This window comes from Cebus imitator, unplaced genomic scaffold (assembly GCF_001604975.1).
Source record: "Cebus imitator isolate Cc_AM_T3 unplaced genomic scaffold, Cebus_imitator-1.0 Scaffold98, whole genome shotgun sequence".
In the NCBI taxonomy this organism is placed as follows: domain Eukaryota; kingdom Metazoa; phylum Chordata; class Mammalia; order Primates; family Cebidae; genus Cebus; species Cebus imitator.
In genome coordinates, this window is record NW_016107413.1 from 2,117,983 (window position 1) to 2,123,544 (window position 5,562).

At 34.9% G+C, this 5,562-nt stretch overlaps 1 protein-coding gene and 1 long non-coding RNA gene across 3 annotated transcripts in view; one reads left to right on the forward strand and one right to left on the reverse strand.

The window, feature by feature from the left end:
• Positions 1-5,562, reverse strand: part of LOC119472384 — a 50,191-nt gene that overhangs the window by 20,322 nt on the left and 24,307 nt on the right. The gene's annotated exons all lie outside the window — the stretch shown is intronic.
• The window catches only part of LRRD1 (leucine rich repeats and death domain containing 1), a 29,855-nt gene that overhangs the window by 3,574 nt on the left and 20,719 nt on the right, over positions 1-5,562 (forward strand). The window lies entirely within an intron of this gene.

Below are 5,562 nucleotides of genomic sequence, written 5' to 3' on the forward strand. Positions count from 1 at the left end.
AAAAAAAAAAAAAAAAAAAAAAAAATTTAGTAGTAGCTTCTATATACAAATATTTTAAAAACTAAAAAAAGATACTATTCTCCATAGCAAAAGAAATATACCATGTTATCAAATAGGAAGACTCAATCTCATATGTATGTCGCTTCTTTCCCAAATGAAGTTACAAATTTAATTCTAACTGAAATCCAAGCAAGATACTTTATGGAACTTGATATACTTATCCTAAAATTGATCTGGCTAGGTAAAGGACTGAGAATAACCACCATAGTTTTGAAGAAAAGGATAAAGTGAGAGGACTTTCTTTGCCAGATATCAACATTTATTATAAAGTTATAAGCATTAAAACGTGATATTGATACAAACTTAGATAAAAAAGGAATAGAATTAAAAGTTCAGAAACATCTCCACACATATGTGATCCATGATTGAAGCAGCATTAGAAATCAATGAATAATTTACTTTTGAATAAATTGTTGGAGACAACTGACTAGGCATATGAGAAAATAAATTAGATCCTTACTTCACAGAATACACAAAATAATTTCCATATGGAATAAGAACCTAATTGTGAAAAGCAAAGCATAGCATTTTTTAGAATTTATGGTTTCCTTACCCTCTGTGCACACCTTTCTAAATAAGCACTCTGTTTTGTTTTGTTTTCTTTTTGTTTTTGTTTTTCCAAAACGAAGTTTCGCTCTTTGAGGCAGGGACAAGTCTCCTGCTAGGGAATCCAAGTTGTTAGGAAAGCCAGCTGTCCACCTCTATCTCACTTTCGTACTCTAGAAACTATGAGTCAAAACTATGAGTCAAAACCAATCTGCCTGGCTTGGTGCCAGGCATATTGGAGAAAGAGGCATCTTGGATATGGGTATCTAATTCTCTTACTGTCTTCTTAGAGTTTTTTCACCCTTGTGGCCTTAGGAGCTATTTCCTCCTCATATTTGAGTTCTGGGATATTGCTGATAATAATCTTGACCCTGTGTATTAGTTTCTGGTTTTCTGTTGGTGGGAGGAGGGAAGACAGCTTGCTTCTGTGGTGTCACTTTGGAACCGGAAATCTCCTGAATCAATATTTAATCCAATCTTATCAAGCATGTTTAACAGAATCTTAGAGCAGAATAATTTCTTAACTACCCTAGATGAAAAACACTTTAGAACATTTTAGCTCAGATTACTTTAAAAATTTTTATATTTTGAAATAATTTTAGACTTACAGAAAAGTTGCAATAATAATAAAGTTCCTTTCTACCCTTCATCTATCTTCCCCTAATATCAATTTTTCATAATCATAGTGTAATTATCGAAATTTAAAAATTTACTTTGGTATAATCTTACTGACTCAAACTACAGACTTTTTTGTTGTTGTTGTTTGTTTTTACCAGTTTTTATACTAATGTTATTTTTCTGTTCCGGGGTCTAATCCAGGATCTTATATTTAATTTAGTTGTCATGTCTCCTTGGTCTCTTCTTATTTGTGAGGGTTTGAGTTTTTCCTTGTCTTCTATGACCTCAGTACTTTTCAAAAGTACTGTTCAGTTATTTTTGCAAACTGTCCTTCAATTTGGATTTGTCTGATTGACTGATCATATATATATATATATACATATATATATGTTTTAGACAGAGTCTTACTCTGTCACCCAAACTGGTGTAGTGGTGCAGTCTCTGCTCACTGCAACCTCTGCCTCCCGGGTTCAAGTGATTCTCCTGCCTCAGCCTCCTGAGTAGCTGGGATTGCAGGCACATGCCACCATGCCTGGCTAATTTTTGTATTTTTAGTAGAGACCAGGTCTCACTATGTTGGCCAAACTGGTCTTGAACTCCTGACTTCAAATTATCCACCTGCCTCAGCCTCCCAAAGTGCTGGGATTATAGGCATGAGCCACTGCGCCCTGCCTGAAGTTATATATTTTTGACAAGAACACTACATGCCCTTCTATTCTCAGTCTTTCATATCTGGAAGTACATGAAGTACTGGTGATGCTGGCCAAGGTATTATCCACTGGGTCTCTTCACTGCAAAGTTACCATTACCCCTGTAATTAATAAATACATTTGAAGAAATTCTTGACTCATATGCTATTGTATAATATTCCAGGTCTTTTTTTTCCATATATTAGATACTGTTGTTTTACATAGATCATTATTTATTTGAATTTGCATGTATGTATGCCATTTTACTTGCCCCCATTTCTTCTTAAAGTTCAGACTATTCTTTGATATTGTTTTCCTCTTCCTTAAAGTATATATTTTAGTAGTTCCTTTAGAGCAAATCTCTTGCTGATATAAGCTCCAGTTTTTTAAAGCTGTAAATGTTTTTATTCTCTTTTAATTTTTGAATGATTATTTGTCTGGATATACAGTTCTAGGTTGAAAGTGGATTACTCCCAATATTTTTAATAAGTTATTCTACAATTTTCTGGCTTTCATTTTAGTTGCTAGGAAATTTGTTCTCATCTTGTCATTCCTTTCTAGGTGTTCCCTCCCTTCTTTCTGATTGCTCTCATGATTTTTTCATCGTTTTTAGTGTTCTGTAGTTTCAAGATCAAAATTTTAGAATTTATTCTGCTTTTGATGTATTGTACATCATTGATCTATAGACTCATATTTTTCATAAATAATATTCATAGGCATTATTTCTTTTAGTATGCCTTTGCTTCATTGTCTACACTTTCTCCTTTCAGAACTCTAATCAGATATCTGTTAGTATTTCTCATTATGTTTTCCATATTCCCTTTTATATTTTCCATCTCCTTATCTCTCTTTAAAACATTTTGGAAACATCTTTCAGGCATATATTCCAGTTTACTAATTGTCCAGTTGTTTTGGCATCATTGATAAAAATACTTTTTTCCAATGCTCCAAATTCCCACCTTTTTCATAAATTAAATATCCATGTGTCATAATGTAGTGTCTGTTTCTGGGCTTTCTATTTGTCTACTGATCTCTTTGTCTATTCTTCTACCAATACCATATTACCTTAATTATTATAGTTTCATAAGTCTTGATTTTTTAAAAATCTAATAAGCAAGTTCTCCCACTTGGTTTTCCCTCTTCGAGGGTGTCATGACTATTCCTGACCCTCATTTTTCCCCCAAACACTTTTTAGAATCAGCTTGTCAAGTTCCACAAAAAACAAAGTTAGGATTTTGATTGGGATTATATTGAATATATAAATCAAGTTGAAAAGAATGGACTTTGCTGGGCGTGGTGGCTCACGCCTGTAATCCTAGCACTTTGGGAGGCTGAGGTGGGTGGATCACCTGAGGTCAGGAGTTCAAGACCAGCCTGGCCATCATGGTGAAACCATCTCTNAAAAAAAAAAAAAAAAAAAAAAAAAAAAAAAAAAAAAAAAAAAAAAAAAAAAAAAAAAAAAATTTAATTAAAAAAAAAAAAGAAAAGAATGGACTTTTCACACTTTGAGAGTTCCAATATATGAAAATGGTATATCACACTGTTTATCTAAGTCTGCTCCAATATTTCATTATATTTTGTGGTTACATTAAATAGCATTTTTCTGGCTGTGTGCAGTGGCTCATGCCTGTAATCCCAGCACTTTGGGAGGCTGAGGCAGGTGGATCAGAAGGTCAGGAGTTCGAGACCAGCCTAGCCAATATGGTGAAACCCTGTCTCTACTAACAATACAAAAATTAGCGGGGTATGGTGGCATATGCCTGTAGTCCCAGCTAGTCAGGAGGCTGAGGCAGGAGAATTGCTTGAATCTAGGAGGCAGAGGTTTCAGTGAACCGAGATCGCACCACTACACTCCAGCCTAGGTGACAGAGTGAGACTGTGTCTCAAAAAATTAAAGTATTTTTTCTGTAGATGTCTTGCATGTGTTTTGTTAGATTTATTTGGTAATTAATATTTTGTGTGATTATAAATGATATTTCTTTAAACTTTCATTTTCTAACTTCTTTTTGCTAGCATAAGAAAGAAACTTGACTTTGTATGTTGACTTTGTATTTAGTAATATTACTTAATGTTCTTTATTCTAATAATTTATTTGTAGATGAGCTTGGATTTTCTACATATATAATTATATTATCTGTGACTAATGACAGTTTTATTTCTCCCTTTTTAATCCGTATACCTTTTCTTCTTGCCTTATGCCACTGGTGAATTACTATTTCAGTATAATGTTAAATAGAAGTAATGATGAGCATAACCTTTTCTAGCTTCCAATCTCAAATACAAGCTTTCAGGTATAATGTTTACTGTAGATTTTTATGGATACCCTTCAGCAGATTAAATAAATTCTCATCTATTCCTACTTTGCTAAAAGTTTTCTTTAAAATTATGAAAAGTATTGCAATTTACCAAGTGCTTCTACATCTATTGCAATATTTACAGGGGTAAATTAAACTCTGTGAGAGTTTAATCTCTTAATGTGGCAAATTACATTAATTTTTTTGTGTGTTTTTTATTTTTTTGAGACAGAGTCTCACACTGTCACCTGGGCTGGAGTGCAATGGCGTGTTCTCTACTCACTGCAACCTCTGCCTCCCAGGTTCAAGAGATTCTCCTGCCTCAGCCTCCTGAGTAGCTGGGATTATAGGTGCCTGCCACCACACCCAGCTAATGTTTTATAGTTTTAGTAGAGACAGGGTTTCACTGTGTTGGCCAGGCTGGTCTCGAACACCTAACCTCATGATCCGCCCACCTCAGCTTCCCAAAGTGCTGGGATTACAGGCATGAGCCACTGCACCCGGCCTACAAAAAAAAAAGTTTTTTTTTTTTTTTTTTTTTTGAGACAGAGTCTTGTTCTGTCGCCAGGCGCCAGGCTGGAGTGCAGTGGCACTACATTCGTTTTCTATTGTTAAATCCAAACTTGCATTCCTGGGACAAATGCAACTGCCTCAAGTAGTATGCTTTTTATATATTGATGGCTTTATAATATTTAGAATAATTTTCTAATGCTTAGATTTTTACATTTTTGTTCTTGAGTAAATTTGGCCTGTAATTTTCTTTTTCATGTTGTCCTTGTTGGGGTTGATATTGAGGTTAGTGCTAGCCTCATAAAACAAGTTGGAAAATGTTTCCTCTTTTTCTACTCTCTGGGAGAGTTTGTGAAATACTGAAATGATGCCAGTTTGACAGGATTTAATATAAGGAGTTGCTTAGACAAGTACTGGAGAACTGAAAAGGTAAAGATGGAAGTACAGCAACACAGAGCTAGTAAAAATAGGAAGTAGCTACCAGCCCTAGGACTGTAGGGACAAAGGGAAAATACTGGGTCATTAGAAACTGTAAGCTTGGAAAAGGGACTTACAGAACTGGGACCCAGACCTCTAAAGAGTGGTGCTACCTAGCTGGTGCTTGTACCACAAGAGTCACTCCAAAGTCTCAGGTAGGTTGCAAACCACAAAAGGGCTATTTCATGTGTAGTTTACTCTTACAGAAAGCATATCCTTTCTTAAGACATTTTACTTCCACTGGAAAATTGTCATAATGCACTGAATTTGTTAGAGCAAGACACCAGTACCATATGTAAACACCCAATGTTCACAATGACAATGGCACTGTCTACCTGTGGCATGGTAGGCCACTGGCTATCCCTTTT